The sequence below is a fragment of the Mustela erminea genome, chromosome 19, assembly GCF_009829155.1.
Source record: "Mustela erminea isolate mMusErm1 chromosome 19, mMusErm1.Pri, whole genome shotgun sequence".
NCBI lineage: Eukaryota > Metazoa > Chordata > Mammalia > Carnivora > Mustelidae > Mustela > Mustela erminea.
The window spans coordinates 3,310,871-3,330,690 of NC_045632.1; the positions used below are offsets into that span (position 1 = coordinate 3,310,871).

General features: G+C 45.7%; 1 protein-coding gene across 2 annotated transcripts in view; it reads left to right on the forward strand.

The window, feature by feature from the left end:
* The first annotated feature begins 934 nt into the window (after nucleotides 1-934).
* ARHGAP35 (Rho GTPase activating protein 35) overlaps nucleotides 935-19,820 on the forward strand; it is a 121,391-nt gene continuing 102,505 nt past the window's right edge. The window contains exon 1 of one of the 2 annotated variants that reach the window (XM_032326157.1): nucleotides 935-1,172. The gene's annotated coding sequence lies outside the window, so the exon portion shown is untranslated. The remainder of the gene's footprint in view (nucleotides 1,173-19,820) is intronic. The other variant, XM_032326155.1, reaches the window with a different exon arrangement.

A 19,820-nucleotide genomic window follows, 5' to 3' on the forward strand; every position in this document is an offset into this window, starting at 1 on the left:
AAGCAGACCCTTGTCCGTCTCCCGGGCTCCGGGCGATCACAGAACCCAGAGCAAACCGCATCAAGTGGCGCGCTGCGCCTGCAGATTTTCTTCACTGCCGAGGGAAAGAGCACGCGCTCCCTAGCCCTGCCCCTTCTTCCGGAACGACAAATTGCCAGGCTTGGATTGGGCTGAGGCGGGCCACGCCTCCTTGTGTTCCCCAATCAACTCCCTCGCTGGGTGTTCTCCCTTCTCCCCAGCCCCTCCCCACCGCCCCACGTTACGTCGCTCCAACTCGCCGCCTCCGTTATCCCAGGGGCTGAGGCTCGCGCGGCTAACCCACCTCCCCTCGCGTCCTATTGGCTGGTCAGGTCCCGCGCGAGCGGGATCGCGCCCTTCGCCCCCGCCCCCCAAACCGGGCCATGCCTCTCCCCTCCCGCTTTCTCCACGAGCTCCCGCAAGGAGGGGACCGGCTGCTTCTGGCACGCGCAAGGGTGCGCGCTACTCCCGCGGGCCACGCCCTCCGCCTCGCGCCAGTCTGTCCCGCGCACGCGCACTTGCTCACAGCATTCCCTCTGCCCGGTCGCAGGCTGCTTGGTGCTGTCTCGCGCCGCAGCCACCGCAATAGCGGCATTTCTTTGAGGCGTACACGCATGATGGCCTCCGCGCCCGTTCCCAGCCAGAGGCCGTGGTAGTGGCACCGAGCCCCTTGGGCGCGTAGGCACCCTCGCTTCGTCTCCTGCTTGGCGCCGGTTATCCCCTTGCGGCGCGCGCCCAGGGGCCGTTATCCTCCTGCAACGGTCTGCACGCCACGCACGCGCAGTAGCGAGGAGCGCGCGCGCACAGGAGCGGCGGCCGCAGGAAGGAGGTGCCGCCGTCGCCATTGCGAAGGAGGGAGGGAGCGAGCGAGCGAGGCTGGTCCGCCCTCCCCCTGGTTCCCGCCCCTCCCCCCTTCCCCTCCCCGCCCCCCCGCCCCGAGGGAGAGCCGCGGCGCGGCGGGAGGAGGAGGTGGAGGAGGTGGAGGAGGCGGAGGAGGGAGCCCGCGAGGGAGGGTCCGCCCGGCCCCCCGCCGCCGGAGCCGCCGCCGCCGCCTCAGCCGCCGCTGGACGAGGAGCAGCAGAACATGGCGCCGGGGCCGCCGTCGCCGCTGCTGGGATCCTGGAGGCCGGAGCCGCGCTGAGGGCGCCCAGCTGGTGAGTGCGCGAGCTCGCGGGCCCCGGCGGCGAGGCCGGGCGCCGCCCCGCTGCGGGGTCCAAGGGGAGGCGGGGACGGCGGGGCCCGGAGCCCGCGAACAATGGAGGAGCCGGAGGGGGAGGGGAGGGAGCGGCCCCCCAGCCCCCCGGGCCCTGCCGGTCCCGCTGCTTCGCGCTGCGGCCCGGCCCGCGGGGCCCGCCCGCCCTTCGGACCTGTCCCTGCTCGCCCCAGCCTTGCTGTCCCCGCGTCTGCCCCCACCTTCCGACCCATTTGAGATCTCGGTGTCTGCCTCGGCCACCCCCTCCTCACTTAAGCCACTCTGCTCCCAATTCTGCGCCTCCCCTTTCCCTCTTCCGCCCCTCAGTAATGCCCTTCGCTCCTCCTGGACGCTGCAGTGCTCTTGGGACCCACCTCCTCAGTGACCCTTTTGCATCCCTTAATTTTGGACCTTCACTTTGAGAATCGTGACCCGCCTGCCCCCTCTTCGATTCCACTCTCACCACCCTCTGGATCTGTACCCGTCTTTGACCCGTCTACTGTGATCCGTCCTCTGTTTGCACCCCCAGGAACTGTCCCTTTAGGACCCGTGGTTCCACCTCCTTGGAGATCCATCAGAGACCTTGTTCATCTTGGCACTGCTGCTCCTAGGTCTTCTTGAACTTAATTCCGCCTCCCTCTTGGGCTCTACTGCCCACTCGCGGAACCTGGTGCACCCCCGAGATGCCTCTAAGCTCTGCGACCCTTCCATGCCTCTCAGTTCAGTCTCCTGCTCCCTCTCACACTTCGGTTGCACCGTGCTCACCTCCTCCCCTTCTCAGATCTTGCTCCCATTTACCATTCAGACTTTTTTCTCTTCCAGACCTTTCTGTATACCCAATCTGTCCTTTGCCCAATCTCAGATCCTCTGTGCCCCCTAACCTGTTGGCTTTTCGACTCTGCCTTCCACGAAGAGCCTCTCTCCACAACTCCCCCGACCCTGCAGCTCTCATTTCTGCCATTCACTTCTCTGACCTCTGTAACTCAGCCTGTCCGCAGCCTCAGTGCTGCCCTGCAGGCCCCAGTTCTGCCCAGGAGTTCTCCTTGCGGTTTCCTTTCCTCTCCACCTCCTCATTGGCACTGTTGAACTGTCTCATTCATTCGCTCCTGCTTTCTTTGACCTGTTTCCCCTTCAGTTCTCTGCTTGAGACCTGCTGCCAGCCTCCTCTTTGCTCTAAGTCTTCTCCCGTTTTTGCCTTCCTTAGACTTGGCCTTTATCTCTCAAATCTTTGCTAAGTTCTCTGACCTATCGTCCCCTTTCCTTCCCATTTCACTGCATCTCATAGACCTGCCCCAAATCCTTTTTGCACCTGCTCTTACCATTTGTTCAGCTCTGCCCCTTTTGGAGCTGTCCACTTGCCCACCTATCTTTTTGACCCGTTTTAACTTTACTATTGCTGTTCCCTGTTTGAGTGGTTCTCTTTAATCCTGGTCATCGAGTAATTCCATCCCACCTGTATTCTCTCTCAATTCTAGGTTTTCCACCTGACCTCCTCCCCCACCATTTTGATTCAGCCCTCAACCTCCACTCTTTCCTTCCTTGTATTTGTTCTCCCTCCTTTGTCCTACATTTTACCTCCTTTTTTGAGTTCTCTTTCTCTTAGTTCTACCTAGTAGTAGAGATATCTTCTCAACCATTCCTTCCTTTCACTGGCTGCCCCCCATCCATCCCCCCAGAGCCATCTCAGTTCTTGGATAGATTCTCCCTCCCTTTGTTACCCAAGTCCCAACTCTGTTCATCGTTTATTTGTTTCCTCACCTTTTCTTTCCCTTTGTATCCTGCCAGTCGCCTTCTCTTCCCATTAGGTTCCTGTCAGGATTGCTTCTCCCTGCTCCCCAGCCTTGACCCGCCCATTCCCACCGAGTGCTTCCCCTCTTCAGGCCAGGCTTGTCTTCCTCTAGCCTCCAGTCCCCAGCTTTGGAAGGGAAGGGGCTGGGTTGGGCCCCGAACTCTCTACGCTCTGGTTTAGATTGCAGATTCACTCGGAACCCTGACCCTCAGGGTTTTATCCCCAGGGATCTTGAGGTCTGGGTAAATATGTGGGGGTGGTTGGCTGGTTCCTGCTCTCTGGAGTCTGGGATTGTCGTCCCCATTTTCCCAACTTCTACCGAGGTCGGTGATGGTGAGGGAGAAGGGCTCTTTCTATTGCCCCACCCCCTTTTTTCCCCTCTCATTCCCATCTTGTTCCCCAGCCCCTTCAGATCTCTGGGCTTTGCAGCTTTGTGACGTTTGGAACAGGAGAGTGCAGCTGCTCATAGGTCTTTCTTCTCTTTCTCACTTTCCCTCGCTCTTTCTCTGAGCTATTGTAAAGAGACAGTTTTATTCTCGTGGCGCTCCCGCCCCCAGCCAACACCGCTTGGGAGAACTTAGAAGTGTGCCTTTTTTGCTCCCCCCCCCCCAACGGTCTCATTTTTGTTTTACCTCTGGCTGGGGAAGTGCTAGTTCTCAAGTTCTCCCCAATCCCTCAGGGGTTATAGCCCCATTTGGTGTTTACTGTTCTGGGGCTGCAGAAGCTGCAGTCTTGCCTTCTTCCCTAATGGCCTCTGGTTTGCAGTGTGACCTTTGGGAGGGTGGGCTTATTTCTTTTCATTTCTTTTCACCTCTGCCCCAGGAAGGCTCCAGCTTCCTGGTCTTCGAAAGGATTAGGGCCCGAGTTTGGAAAGCCCATTGCGGTTGTTTGTTGAAAGAGAGAGTGCCAAGTGTCACTCAGATTTCTGCCCTCTGGTGCTGCAGGGCTCCCAGCCACAGGAGCTGAAAGCCTCTGGGCCGATCCATGCTGGGGGGCGGGGGGCTCTTTGGTGTACTAGAAGTATGTGGGTGGGCCCTGACCTTCCCCAAGCCTTGTGAGTGACCTGATTTGGCTGAGTGAGGAAAGAGTGCCAGGAACGGGCTGATACGAAAGGATTTTTGGTCTTATTACCTGAGAAGTATACCTTAGCTACCTTTCCTGTTGGGGGTGGGGTTTAGGAAATCTATTCAGAGAAAGAGGTGTGCTTTTTTGTTTTTGTTTTTGCTTTTTTTTAACAGAAAAGTCATCTAACCATTTTCTGTCCTTAACTTGGAAGAGGGAAACTCGCAGGCTCTAGGTTTATTTATTTTATTTCTTAAGTAAATCAAAAGCCTGATTTTTTTTTCCCCCTGTGGCCTAGGGCAATTGCATATTAAAGCAGCCATCCAGCTGTGAAGGAGCATTTACTGGAAGGACTTTATTTCTTAACTGAGCTATGATCAAACTTTGTTTACTTCAGCACTTATTTAGAAATAGTTCTGTGTGAATACTTGAAATAAAAAGCATCCACTGTTATCTGCAGAATTGGACCATTGACTCATCAAATGTTAGGGTATTTGTCTATGATACAGTAAGGGGTCCTAAATCATAGATCCATGTGGTTCATTTAGCTTCTGAATTCTTAGCACTTTAAATTTTCTGACAAGCAGAGTCTGGTAATTTTTTTTTTTTTTTTAAAGATTTTATTTATTTATTTGACAGCGAGAGATCACAAGTAGGCAGAGAGGCAGGCAGAGAGAGAGGAAGGGAAGCAGGCTCCCTGCCGAGCAGAGAGCCCGATGTGGGGATGTGGGGCTCGATCCCAGGACCCTAAGATCATGACCCGAGCCAAAGGCAGTGGCTTAACCCACTGAGCCACCCAGGCGCCCCGAGTCTGGTAATTTTAGTTATCTATAGTATGTATCTTCAACATTATTATTATTAATTTTTTTTCTGCCATTATTGATTTACAGAATTTTGGTTCATCTTTCTGTTGGTTTCCATTCATTTTTGAATTTTGGTCTTGTGAATCATGAATCAGTCTCTGAATTTATTTTAGCGTTTATGTTTTCCATGTTGATATAAATAGTTGCTTTTTATTCTTAATGGGGAAGTGATGGCTAATTAAGAATAAGATAATTGGGGCGCCTGGGTGGCTCAGTTGGTTAAAGCCTCTGCCTTCGGCTCAGGTCATGATCCCAGGGTCCTGGGATCGAGCCCCACATCAGGCTCTCTGCTCATGGGGAGCTTGCTTCCTCCTCTCTCTCTGCCTGCCTCTCTGCCTACTTGTGATCTTTGTCTGTCAAATAAATCAATAAAATCTAAAAAAAAAAAAAAAAAAGATAACTGTATATGTAATTCTGCTTAAATTTGTGTTTTAGAGTTTTAACATCACTGGCAGCACAGAAAGTTTTTGCATGGCCAAAGCCTAAGTTTACATAATAGGAAGAGAGGAGACAGAACAACAAAGGGGTGATTTTTCTTCCTAAACTGGTAACTGATGTTAAAAAGATTGTCGCATTTCTCTGATGGCTGCAGAGCCTCCAATCTCAGTGTCATCATTTGCTTTCATAATGGAATTGGGTGCTACCAAAATCTGAGGTGGTAGCCTTGGCCTTTTGGAACCCTTATATGCCAGTGGGCGTGGGGTTGGAGCAGGAGATGGCAATATATGACTGTTTTCTTTCTTTCTTTTTTTATAAATTTTTATTTATTTGACAGACAGAGATTACAAGTAGGCAGAGAGGCAGGTAGAGAGAGAGAGGGGGAAGCAGGCTCCCCGCCGAGCAGAGAGCCGGATGCAGGGCTGGATCCCAGGACCCCTGGATCATGACCTGAGCCGAAGGCAGAGGCTTAACCCACTGAGCCACCCAGGTGCCCCAGATGACTGTTTCCATGTAGTAACAGGTCTTCAAGGGTCCTGCAGTGCCTAGAAAATCTCTGTAATACTAGTGTGATCAAAGTTCTTCACTTTTTTTTTTTTTTTTTTTAAGATTTTATTTCTTTATTTGACAGAGAGAGAGAGATCACAAGTAGGCAGAGAGGCTGGCAGAGAGAGAGAGAGGGAGAAGCAGGCTCCCCACAGAGCAGAGAGCTCAACGTGGGGCTTGATTCCAGGACTCCGAGATCACTACCTGAGCCGAGCGGAAGGCAGAGGCCCAACCCACTGAGGCACCCAGCCTCCCCCACCTTTTTAAACACTATTCTTTTGACCATGTACCCCTTCTTTTTGCTTGGCATGATGAAGGCCAAAGCATTTAGGACAATGAAAAAAAAATCAGAAAAGAGTCATTCTTCTTGATACGAGTTACATGGAAGTTGTTGTCTGTGTGCAGATCCATGGACCTGATGGTAACTTTTGGCAAAGGACAGCCTAGGAGGAGTGAGGGTTTCACCGCTGACTATAAACTACAGCTTCATGGATGTTTCTGCAGTCTCTCTGTGGTGGGGAGACACCACAGTTCAGTACAGTTGGGAGACTGACACAGTGCGAGTGGTTGTCTTTTCATCTCCCTCTAGTATCTTCTGCTTTCACATCTTCAGTTTGTGGGGGCCTTCTGAGAGGTTAGTTAAGCTTCCTGCAGGGCCTGCCTTCCTGTGATCTTGTATAATTATTATCATTCACCAGCTGGGTGTCTTAATTTACCCAGTCAGTGTGACATTTTATTGACCGTCTAGTCCAGTTGTTTAAAATTTATTTTTCACACTAGATGAAATACATAACTTGGAGATTCTTTACTTGAAGAGGGAAGATGACTAGCAGAAATCCCTTGGATTTAGAGCAGCACAACTTGAAAATCTGTGCCTAGCCTAGCCTCCTGATTTACACTTGATCTTAGCCAAAAGGCCGAGAAGCGATAGCCTCCTGATTTACAGATGGGAAAATGAACTTGCACAGGGCATGGTAACAGGTTTCCTGTCACAACTGAAGGAATATTGGGAATACATGCAGAAGATCTTCTGGTCTAGGCCTTAACCTAATTAGTGGGAACCTTGAACAAATCACTTCACCTCTCTGGGTTTCACATTCCTAGTCTGAAATTGAGTGTGCTGTCTAGCTCTGGTTGTAGATGCTTGTCCTGGACCACATAGCAAGTTAGAGCTGGGACTGTGTGACTGGACTCCTGGTGCTACTCTTAACCCCTCCATCCCCCCTCTCCCAGCATCAAATCCTGTAGGTCAGAACCAGGGGTAAGGGCTCCTTCTCTGGGGGATGCGATAAAATGAACCGGATTGCCTTTGTTGTATATGTCTTTCAAACATAAACACTGTCTCTTTTTAACCATTCCTGTGAAAATTAGTTTATAATTTTGGGGGAAAGGGACATCCAGATTGTATTCACTACGTAACTAAAACCATACACTTCTTTTAAAAGCAATATGGAATCTTTCAAACTGAGTCATTGTTGACCTAGGCTCTCAAACAGCAGCGTCTGAATAGCACTTGAATTGCTGGTATTAAGAAATGCAAACAAATCATTCATGTTCATCTTCCTGAAAGTTTTATTTCTATTTAATTTTTGATACAGTGCTTTAGTGAGGTTTTGTCTATGAAGAATTCTTGAAAATAACTTTTGGCATCTGTCAGTCTGATTTTCATTTATTTGCTTCCATGGTGTTAAGATGCACCATTAAGTTGATATATTAGCAGAGAACCAGGTACTTTCAGCCATGAACCATCATCACAGGAAAGTAATATTTACTTCAGTTGAGAATAGCCAGACTTGCCAATCTCCTTCATTTTCCTTTATTGAAATGAGCATTTTTGTTTTATGAAATTTGTGGCAGTTGTGACTGTTGCATTATGCATCTGTGGTATTTCGCACCTTTTTTGTTCTCCCAGTGTCTCTGCATTCTTATTTGGGAAATGTCCTTTTGCCGGTCACTATGGTAATATTTGCACTGGGAAATCAAATTTGAACAATTGAGAGGCAGCTTCCTATGGTGTAAAGAATGTTGAATTGACAATGAAGAAACTTAGGCCCTAGCCCCGACTCTGCTCTCACTAGCTGCATGACTTTGGCCAAATCATTTTCACTTCTCTTGGCTACAGTTTCTTCATTTGAAAAATGAAGGGATTATACTAGTTGGTTCCCATTCTGCCTTATTTTATAGCTAATAATACTAGATTGTTTCTTCTTTCCAGTAGTAAACCCCTTGAGGGTGGGGACCCTCGTTGTTTTTTGTTTTTTTTTAAGATGTTATTTATTTATTTGTCAGAGAGATCACAAGTAGGCAGAGAGGCAGGCAGAGAGAAAGGAAGAAGCAGGCTCCCCGCTGAGCAGAGAGCCTGATGTGGGGCTCAATCCCAGGACCCTGAGATCATGACCTGAGCCGAAGGCAGAGGCTTAACCCGCTGAGCCACCCAGGCGCCCCCCCTAGTATATTTTTTATTTCCCGTCATACCTAGCAAAATACCTTCCACATAGTAGACCCCCCACTACATATATGTTGAACCCAAACAGGTGCCAGAGCCTTTTTGTTTTTCTCTTTTGAGGGGTAGGTGGGTGGAGAGATGTGCACCAAGTATTTTGGCCATTTTTAGGCTTTAAATTCTCAGAGGGCATGCCCTCCTGGTCAGCATTTAATCTTCAAATATGCATAATACCATAAGTGTCCTGGCCAGGGTTACACAGCTGAGAGGTTGCAAGCTGTGTTATGAATCCGTGTCTGTCTGATTCCAAGAGCTGTGTTTATTTTATTAGTCTGCCTTATTTCTCTGGGATAGAAGAATAAGCTACAGTTCATCCCCTTAAGGAATTTATAGTTAGTTGTGAATGATTAGCTATATATGATATACGCTGGGTTGAGGGAATTATTTGTTGAGTAGTTTGATGAATTTCTGCATTCTTGAGCAGTGGCCCTGTATTAATAGTCTTAAAGGCTTCCATATTCAGAGACTGCTGAACACACAGTTGGTTCTATGGCACACCATTTTGAAAAAAAATATATAGCCCAAGTACCAGTTTATCTAGCCAGCATGTTGACAAAGTTGAGCATTTGATTTCGAGATCACAAGTAGGCAGAGAGGCAGACAGAGGGAGGGAAGCAGGCCCCCTGCTGAGCAGACCCCCGGATACAGGACTCGATCCCAGGACCTGAGCTGAAGGCAGAGGCTTAACACACTGAGCCACCCAGGTGCCCAAGCATTTGATTTCTGACCATTTTCAAACCCAGATATGTGTGTGTGTGTGTGTGTGTGTGTGTGTGTGTGTGTATTCCACACCCACTTATATTCCACATATATATATGTAAAGTTGTCCAAAATAAATAATATAGTAAGATAGACATATTTGGTCATGTAATGACTCCTTAAGTCTATATTTTCTTTGGTAAGTAGAAAAGTATCTGAGTGGCTCCTAATTGACAGTTTTCAATTGAGAAAATTCTTTAGACAGCTAGAAATGTATAGACAAAACTACACTAAGCCCCTTGACTTATTTGGGTGGAACTAACGACAGTGCTTTTTTCATGAATCAGAAAGTTATTAAATAATATTGGGGTGAAAAAATGAAACAACAAAAATAATGTTGGAATGAAAGTGTGCTGGCCGGGGGCACCTGGGTGGCTCAGTGGGTTAAAGCCTCTGCCTTCGGATCTGGTCATGATCCCAGGGTCCTGGGATCAAGTCCCGCATCAGGCTCTCTGCTCAGTGGGGAGCCTGCTTCCTCCTCTCTCTCTGCCTGCCTCTCCGCCTACTTGTGATCTCTCTCTCTGTCAAATAAATAAATAAAATCTTTAGGGGGGGGAAAAAAAAGGTGTGCTGGCCAGCTACAGCTAACAGCCTCCTGAAGTGTAAAAAATTAAAAAAAAAAAAGTTACATTGTACTTCTCCCCATCTCCATTTAAAAGAAAGGTCAAAATCATGGCTTCCTCTGTTATAGCTTGCACACTTAGGAATAAGACAAAAGAAAATGATTACTGTTAATTGCCATGGGCAATTAAAAAGGATTCTTTGTTCAGTAACAGATTGATTATGTTCAAATGAAAGCCAGTACTGCATTAATACAAGATTATTAGATTCTCGAAATTTGCATCTTTAACTAGAGTGGCTTTTACTTCAAGGGAATTATTTCAGTGGGAATAGTGTACTTCAAATGCTTGGTGATAAAAGTATCATTAGATCTTTATTTCCCCAAAATGTTAAGTTTGTAGGTAGAAGGCTGGTGGATGTCGCTTTTGTGATAGCATTTCTAATGTCCTGAAATAATTGAATACTTTTTGAATGCTGCTGACTTCTCGGAGATTTTTTCCCTCTGATTAGTCTGTCACTAGAGGAATGCAGATAAAACCTTTGGTAAACGAGGAAAAAGGGAAAGAGTCCTCTCAGTGCTTAGGCAGTGGGTCTCCGCTGTTGGCATGTGCCCAGCATTAGCCCACAGCCGTAAAGGTTTAAAAATGGCAGCATTAGCTGAAATAGTTGTGATTTCATGTTCTGTATGAATACAAGGAATACACATATTATATACAGAACTTTAACTTTTTTTTTACTAAAAAAGATTAAGGGGGGCGCCTGGGTGGGTGGCTCAGTGGGTTAAGCCACTGCCTTCGGCTCAGGTCATGATCTCAGGGTCCTGGGATCGAGTCCCGCATCGGGCTCTCTGCTCTGCAGGGAGCCTGCTTTCTCCTCTCCCTCTCTCTGCCTGCCTGTCTGCCTGCTTGTGATCTCTGTCTGTCAAATAAAAAAAAAAAAAAAAAAAAAAAGATTAAGGTACAACTTATATGCAGAAAATTACCTAAATCTGAAAGCATACGTTTCTGAATTTTCTACATATTGTCCAGGCCTATTTTTCATATGATGGGGCATCATTTCCCACACACTTTTTTTTTTTTTTTTTTTTTTAAGATTTTATTTATTTATTTGACAGAGAGAGAGATCACAAGTAGGCAGAGAGGCAGGCAGAGTGAGAACTATGCTGAGAAGAAAGCCCGATGTGGGACTTGATCCCAGGACCCTGAGATCATGACCTGAGCCGAAGGCAGAGGCTTAAACCCACTGAGCCACCCAGGTGCCCAAAGATTTTATATCTTTTAAAATATTGTCATGGTGCCTGGGTGGCTCAGTCCATTAGGCCTGACCCTGCATTTGGCTCAGGTCAAGATCCCAGGACCTTGGGATCAAGCCCTGCATCCGGCTCCCTCTCTGTCATAAATAAATAAGTAAGTAAAATCTTTAATAAATAAATACAAAATAAAACATTGCCAAAATGTTTTCCAGAAAGTTCACACCAAGTTTTCGTGCCAGACAGTGCTGATTGTACCACCAGCAGTGACCACTACCTATTTCCCTTTTAATTCCCAGCAAACAAGAGACCCCAAAACTCTGGAATTACAACACAAATAGGGAAGATCTGTTATTAAAAGAATGCTTTTGTCATTTGTGGTAATTTGTACCAGGTCACTATTATCCCATTCTTGATCAGGTATGTGACTTGGAACAAACTTGGCAAAGTTACAAATATAATTTTATACAATTCACATTCCTACAGTAAAATCAGGACTTAAATGCCTCACACATGGAGATGCTCAAAAATTTTTCAATTTATTAACAAGTGTGTGGGAGGGCGCCTGGGTGGCTCAGTGGGTTAAGCCTCTGTCTTCGGCTCAGGTCATGATCTCAGGGTCCTGGGATCGAGTCCCACTTCGGGCTATCTGCTGAGCAGAGAGCCTGCTTCCCCCTCGCTCTCAGCCTACCTCTGTGCCTACTTGTGATCTCTCTCTCCGTCAAATAAATAAATCTTTTAAAAAATTTCTTTTAAGATGTAAATAATTTAGGGCTATTAAGCAGAGGAGGGAACAAACCTGTACTTTGTAGCTCTAGAGGATAGAGATCCAGGGAGACAAGTTTTATTTTTCCTTTTTCCTCTCCATGCAACCAGTATTTGGGTATCTACCCTGTTGAGAGTACTGGTTATACAGAGCATGCCCCTTCCTCAGTTTATATGCTGTTTATTTTTAAAATTTTTTCTAATATTTTATTTATTTATTTGACAGAGAGATCACAAGTGGGCAGACAGGCAAGCAGAGAGATAGAGAGAGAGAGAAGCAGGCTCCCTGCTGAGCAGAGAGCCTGATGTGGGACTTGATCCCAGGACCCTGAGATCATGACCTGAGCTGAAGGCAGTGGCTTAACCCACTGAGCCACCCAAGCACCCTTATATGCTGTTTATTAAAACAAAAGCAGTTCTTCCCTTACAGGTAACACAAGGAACACCATGTTTCGGTACCAGAAAGTAAAATATTTAGAAAGCCAGTGGCGTGATTCCCCCCCCCCATCTTATCTTAAAGAATTAGGTGTGACTAAACATTTCAGCACAAGAAGACGTTGACCTGGAAGATAGAGTTCATCTTATTATGAGGAAGAACTTCTTAAAATTTTTTTTATCTATTTATTTGAGAGAGAGTGAGTGGATGCATGCAAGCAGTGGAAGGGGCAGATGGAGAGGGAGAAGCAGATTCCCTACTAGGCAGGGAGACCTGCGCTGGGCTGGATCCCAGGACCTTGTGATCGTGACCTGAACCGAAGGCAGACACTTAACCTACTGAGCTACCCAGGCGCCCCGAGAAAGAACTTTTTAAGAACGTGGTTCAGGTTCATGTTTTATCTTGAGTAAGGAATAATTTGGAGATTTAAAATTTTACCTTGTTTGTTTTTATAGTTGTTAATTAACAGAACGTTTGCATGCACACACACAGTCACACACTTGTCATTCCTTCATGAGGGAGACCTGATGTTCGATGGAAATGTGAGGGAGTTTACACTCAGACAGCAGGAAGAAACTGCAAAAAAGCTTTGGAAGTGCCACAGGATTTTTTTCTGTTTTGTTCTTCCATTTATTCTGTGAACCTGCCACATTTATCCTAGAACACGTCAGTAGGAATACAACATTTGTTGAAATAAAGGTATGCATTTGAGAGAGAAACCAGGAAAAAAAAGTAGTCTCTGCAGTCTTTGGTTCTTGGGATTCCTTAAGCCTTGTAAAGAATCCTCTCTGCGGGGGCACCTGGGTGGCTCAGTGGGATAAAGCCTCTGCCTTTGGCTCAGGTCATGATCCCAGGGTCCTGGGATTGAGCCCCGCATCAGGCTCTCTGCGCAGCTGGGAGCCTGCTTCCTCCTCTCTCTCTGCCTGCCTCTCTGCCTACTTGTGATCTCTGTCTATCAAATAAATAATAATTTTTAAAAGGATGTATCTTTAAAAAAAAAAAAAAAGAATCCTCTCTGCCCTCAGTTCATTTTGCTTCTTGCTGACTTTGTTACCTTGGACCAGTCATTTATTTTAACTTAAATTCTTGTCCATAAAATGAGCCTCAGTACTTGCTCTGCCTACCACAAAGGCTTTTGTGTTTTAATTCTGACTTTGAGAACTAAATGCCAAGAGTGAATTTGGAAGCCCCATAAGGTTGGAAGGCCTTTCCGTTTTCTGGGATAATGAAAGAGAACAATTTGGTTAATTAAATTGTTTAGGTTACCAGCATCTTAGAGCGCTGCGAAGGCAGCTAGCTGGTATCTTGAGTCAGCAGAGCTGCGCGCACCTGTTGATGTGTTATCTTGTAACTTGCCCCAAGGTAGCAGTCAGCTATAGGGTCTTATCAGTAAGTGTCTCACACGTCTAAACGTTATAGGTCATAGGCCAAATAGCAGTGGTTGAGGTCTGTTTGCTTTCACAATGTTGGGACTGAGGCCTCAGGTGCTCTCACCAGGCACACGGCCCTCCCTTTGAGTCCCAGTCCTACCTCTTCCCGGCTCTGGGCTCTTAGACAAGACACCTAAACTTTAGTGCCTCAGGCACGTCGTCTATAAAAAGGGGAATATAGTAGTGTCTACTCCCAGAGTCACTGCAATTAAAACAGGTGGTATATTTAAGAAGCTTAAAATAATGCCTGGGTCACGGTAAATGCTATGTAAATGTCATTGTTAGTGTAGTGGTTCCTGGACTTGGCTTTTATAGACCACAGTTGAATGTGGTAGTGCGAAAACACATACAAATTTACTACTTTTGTAGTTTTGCCAAGGAGGGCATTTATTTATTTATTTTTTATTTTTTATTTTTTATAAACATATATTTTTATCCCCAGGGGTACAGGTCTGTGAATCGCCAGGTTTACACACTTCGCAGCACTCACCAAAGCACATACCCTCCCCAATGTCCATAACCCCACCCCCCTTCTCCTAACTTCCCTCCCCCCAGCAACCCTCAGTTTGTTTTGTGAGATTAAGAGTCACTTATGGTTTGTCTCCCTCCCAATCCCATCTTGTTTCATTTATTCTTCTCCTACCCACTTAAGCCCCCATGTTGCATCACCACTTCCTCATATCAGGAAGATCATATGATAGTTGTCTTTCTCCGCTTGACTTATTTCGCTAAGCATGATACGCTCTAGTTCCATCCATGTTGTCGCAAATGGCAAGATTTCATTTCTTTTGATGGCTGCATAGTATTCCATTGTGTGTATATACCACATCTTTTTTATCCATTCATCTGTTGATGGACATCTAGGTTCTTTCCATAGTTTGGCTATTGTGGACATTGCTGCTATAAACATTCGGGTGCACGTGCCCCTTCGGATCACTACGTTTGTATCTTTAGGGTAAATACCCAGTAGTGCAATTGCTGGGTCATAGGGCAGCCAAGGAGGGCATTTAAAAAAGAAATTCTTCTTACTATTCTTTTATTAAAAAAATAGGATCCATTATCAGAATAAAAGGTAGCCCTTCTCAAGGAAACTGGCAGCCATACATGGACATTTGTAGGTATATGTTTCTAGATCTCATTTTTACGTAGACTGGGGAAAATTTTGCCACAGGCCAGCACCAATGATGTGTGGGTAGATATTTAGAGAGACAGACATATATTCATATCCCCACTCCTCCATTTATTTTGTCACTCTAAACAATCTCTTTGACTTCTCTGAGCCTTCTCTTGAGTTTTCTCATGTGTAAAACAAAGATGGTAATATCCGCTTTGCTGGGTTGTTGTGAGAAACTGAGGTAACGAATGAAACGTTTGGCATATAGTAAGTGCTAAATTGATAGAAGTTGTTATTCTCAATTGGGAAGTTAAGTATTCGTTGGGACCCAGTTAAGTGAAATCCGCAGTACTGCACCCTTTGGGAAATCTGAGAGGTTAGGTGTTGGGCTTGATTGCGGCGGTCTCTTACAAGGTATCCTTCTCTGCATCCTTTCCTCCTGTTTATTCTCCTGACGAGTCACTGAACAAAGCCTGGCTGTTGCATTCCCTTGCTTAGACACCTGGAGTGCGTTTTCTCTTGCCTAGTACAGTGCCTGACTTGTGATGGGTTCCTAATAAATGCCTGAACGAAGGATAAAGTAGTCCAGCTGTGCACACCGGAGAGATGGTTCTGACAATAGTCGAACACTGATACAATGTACTAAGTCAGTATACCAGGGTTCCACAGCTAGATCCTGCAGCTTGCTGAAGTTCCAGCAGCTGGCCCCCATGGCTTCGGGCATTTTAATAGCCTGTGGGGCATGGCTGGAAGGTGTCTACAAAACTAGCTCAACCTAGAACGGTTTGGACTTTTCAGACCTTCCCTCCTCCTCATATGACAGCACAACGTCCCTTTTCCCTGTACGCTCACCCCTAGGGAAATCCTTTTCCTTTCCACCAAGTGAAAGATAGCCCTCCTGCAGTAATAGCCCTCCGTGCTTCCTTTCCATACACAGGCATTGTTCTATCCATTTTCCACGTGGTGACTCAAGGAATCCACTTAATAGCCCTCAGAAGTAGGTTCTCTCCTTGTATCCATTTTATGGATGAGGGAACTGAGGCTGCTCATGCTAGGTAGTGTCAGATTCAGGGACTGGAGGGTTACACCTCCCCCTTCCCACCTGAGAGGGACTGGATTGTTCCACAGCTCTCTGCTGGGCTGGTTTTGTGTGTGTGCTCTCTCTCTCTCTCTCTCTCTCTCTCTCTCTCCCTGTGGGGTTAATCACCTTCGATTTATATATTGACCTCGATTATTGGGAAATGTTTCTTCCACTGTAAGGTATTTGGGTGAGCATAGTGCATTCTTTGGTTTGTTCCCTTGATCCTTAGTTTAGTTTACCTGTTAAAGATTTCCAGAATGATCTGGCAGTGAATTCCAGTTCTGTTTTCCCTCCTTCTTTTTAGTGAGGTCCTAATTGGACTTCATCCTCTGGTTTCTCATTTTAGGGTATTTTCATCTAAGTTTATCTCAGCAAAATATAAATCAAAGCCTGTCACCCATTCGTTTTTATGATGCCTCCTTGAAGTATTTTGCTTTTGGGTTTTGGGGAATTGCCCTGGAAATTTTGGTATTGCATGATTCAGGCTAGGGCCAGTGTCATGTGCTGTTCTCTCACCAGCCAGCCTGGAATGCTCACTTTAATACCCATTTCAAATATAAACGTATTTTTCCAGAAACCTTCCCCAGACCATCCCTCTCTATTTCTGGGTCTGAATTAGCATTAGGGCTTTTTTGTAGATCAGCCCTGTCTAGTAGAACTTTTTGCACTGTTCTTTCTTTCTTTCTTTAAAAATTATTTATTTGACAGAGAGAGGCACAGCGAGAGAGGGAACATAAGCAGGAAGAGTGGGAGAGGGGGAAGCAGGCTTCTAGCTGAGCAGGGAGCCCGATGCGGGGCTTGATCCCAGGACCCCGGGGTCATGACCAGAGCCGAAGGCAGACACCTAACAACTGAGCCACCCAGGCACCCCTGCACTGTTCTTTATGTTTCTACTTGAAATGCAGTTGTAGTGGACTGAGAAACTGAATTTTAAAAAATATTTTATTTATTTGACAGCACAAGTAGGTGGAGTGGCAGGCAAAGGGAAAGGGAGAAACAGGCTCCCCGCCCCCAACCCCCACCATGTGAGAGACCCTGGCAGATGCTGAAGGCAGATGCCTAACTGACTGAGCCACCTAGGCACCCTGAGAAACTGAATTTTAAATATTACTTGATTTATTAAAAAAGAGATTTTATTTATTAATGTGTGTGCATGTGTACAGAAGTTGGGGAAAGGGTCAGAGAGAGAAGTAGGCTCTCTGCTCAGGACCCTGGGATCATGGCATGACCTGAGCTAAAGGCAGATGCTTTACTGACTGAGCCATCCGGGCACTGCTAAATATTATTTAATTTTGATGAAATGTTAGCCCAGATATTGGGAGTACAGATCTACATGATATGCTCCAGAAGATAGAATTTGTTTTTGTTTGTTTCTTCGAACTCTGGCATAGGACTGTGCTCCTTGGTGTATCTGATGAATGTTTGAGAGGTAGCCCTCAATGGCTAAAATAATAAGGAAAGGTGAAATATTACTTAAATTCTACCTCCCCCCAAAAAATTAAAAAAAAAAATTCTACCTTCTACGGATAACCATTGTTAACAAGTGTGTTTTAATTCTAGAAAAAAAATTCCTGTTTTTCATTGACAGTGATTTCTGCACAGGATTCATCTTCGATTCTAGAAATCAACTTTTTTTGTTTTGAATTTACTTATTTACTTACTTATCTATTTATTTTAGCAATCACTACCCAATGTGGGGCTCAAGCTCATGACCCTGAGAGCAAGAGTCAGATGCTCTTCTGACCGAGCCAGCAAGTGCCCCTCTAGAAATCAACATTAATCAAGGTTGTTGCAGGTTTGGGAATTTTAGTAGACGAAGGCTTAGAATCCAGGTCATAAATGCAACGGAAACAAGTATGACTAATTTTGGTCAGGTGCCTTTATAAAGACTGTTGTGACATAATGGAATTCTGTTCTAATGCTTAGAGTTCTTAGTGAAAATCTAGGAAAGGGGCGCCTGCGTGGCTCAGTCGTTAAGCCTCTACTTTTGTCTCAGGTCATGATCCCAGGGTCCTGGGATCGAGCCCTGCACTGGGCTCCCTACTTGGTGGGAAGCCTGCTTCTCCCTCTCCCGTTTTCCCTGCTTGTGTTCCCTCTCTTGCTTGCTCTCTCTTTCTCTCTCTGTCAAATAAATAAAATCTTAAAAAAAATTTTTTTTAGGAAAGAGGATGAATCATCCTTCTTTCCTCTTCCATAGTGCAGATGATTTTGCCAGCATTTTGTTTTGAGGATGATTTGGGAGTTCAGGGGATTTTGGCTTGACTCCTTGGGGTGGTTGGGGTATTGGAGAAAAGAAATTAAAGGGATTTATTACTTGGTGGCAAGTTTGAGGAAGCAGAAATGGGTCTGCTTGAATTTCTTTTCGATAGTGGAAGCAGCACCTTAAGCCAAGTTATTTTTGTGAATGTGTGTGTGTGTGTGTGTGTGTGTGTGTAAGTGTGCATATGTTTGTGAGTGTGCATGTATCTTTCCTATGTAAAGATGTCATTGATTTCATTTTTTGTTAAATTTCTCTTAATCCTTAACAGTTTTCCCTATTTCAGATCATCTGAATTGGTAACTTCCGTTCTGTTTTGATATGATGTGTTTTACCTTCCCAGTGGACTGGTGATGGCAGGGGATGAGGAGCAAAGATGGAAGAGGGATGATAAATGATAAGTCTGTGCTGCTTAGAGGTAAAGGAAGGAATTTTTAAGTGTTTGAATTAAGTGGAATGTGGAAATCTTGGATTGGATCCTGGAACAGAAAAGAGAATTGATGCAAAAACTGGTAAAATACAAATAAAGTCTGTGGTTTAGTTTTCGCACCAAAGGTAATTTCTTTGTTTTGACACGTACCTTGGTAATGTTACTATTAGGGGTAGCTGGTGAATGGGATATGGAAACTCTGAAATAGTCTGCAACGTTCCTGTAAATCTAAAGTCATTCCAAAATAAGTTGTTGTTGTTTTGTTTTTTGTGTGTATTTTTTGTTTTTTTAAGCCAAGAGGAGTAAGAGCTTCGAGGGCTATGGCTTCAGGAAGGGGGAGGCACATCCAAATTCGCTTTATAAAAGGGACCTCTAGGAGTTCCGCCCATCTCTGTCCACTTTCTTCCTTAAATTCAGTGTTCCAGCCATGTTGAGTGACTGTAGCTCTCCCAGAGATCTGTGCTTCTGGGCCTTTTTCATATACTGTTTACTTTTTTCTGGGGTGTTCTCCTGCTACCCCCATTCCCACCCAAACCAAACAAAAACTTAACTGATTTCTTTTAATTCTTTAGATCTGGCTTAGATTTTATTCCTCTCAGAAAGCCTTCCCTGACTGACCCTCAGTGGTCAGGCCTTGTCTGAGTTTGCCTCTGATGTGGTGCTTATTACTCTGTGATCGAACTGCCTGTTTTCTTTTCTCTTTCTCCAACTACATCTTAAGCTCCTTGAAAGCAGAGGCTATGCTTTCCATTCTTTTATCTCTAAACATATACCTTACGTGGCCCCTGGGTCGCTCATTCAATGAAGTGTCTGACTCTTGATTTCATCTCAGGGTCCTGAGCCCCATGTTGGGTTCCATGCTGGGCATGGAGCCTGCTTTTAAGATTCTCTCTTTTCCTCCCTACCCACCCCTTTTTCTCTCTCTCTCAAAAAAAAGGCATATAACCCAGGAATCTAAACAACCTTGATATTCAGGAGATTTTTTTTTTTTTTTTAAGATTTTATTTATTTAGTTGACAGAGACACACAGGGAGAGGAGAGATGGAACAGGAACAGAGGAGTGGGAGAGGGAGAAGCAGGCTTCCTGCTGAGCAGGAAGCCTGATGCATGCTAGATCCCATCATGATCTTAGCTGAAGGCAGTTGCCTAATCAGCTGAGCCACCCAGGCACCCCCAGGAGATATTTCTTAAACAAAGAGCTCCATAGGAGGGGCGCCTGGCTCGCTCAGTCAGGGGAGCAGTAGGCTCTTGATCTCAGGGTTATGAGTTTGAGTCCACGTTAGGTGTAAGATTACTTAAAAGAAAAAAAAAAAAGGGCTCCATATCA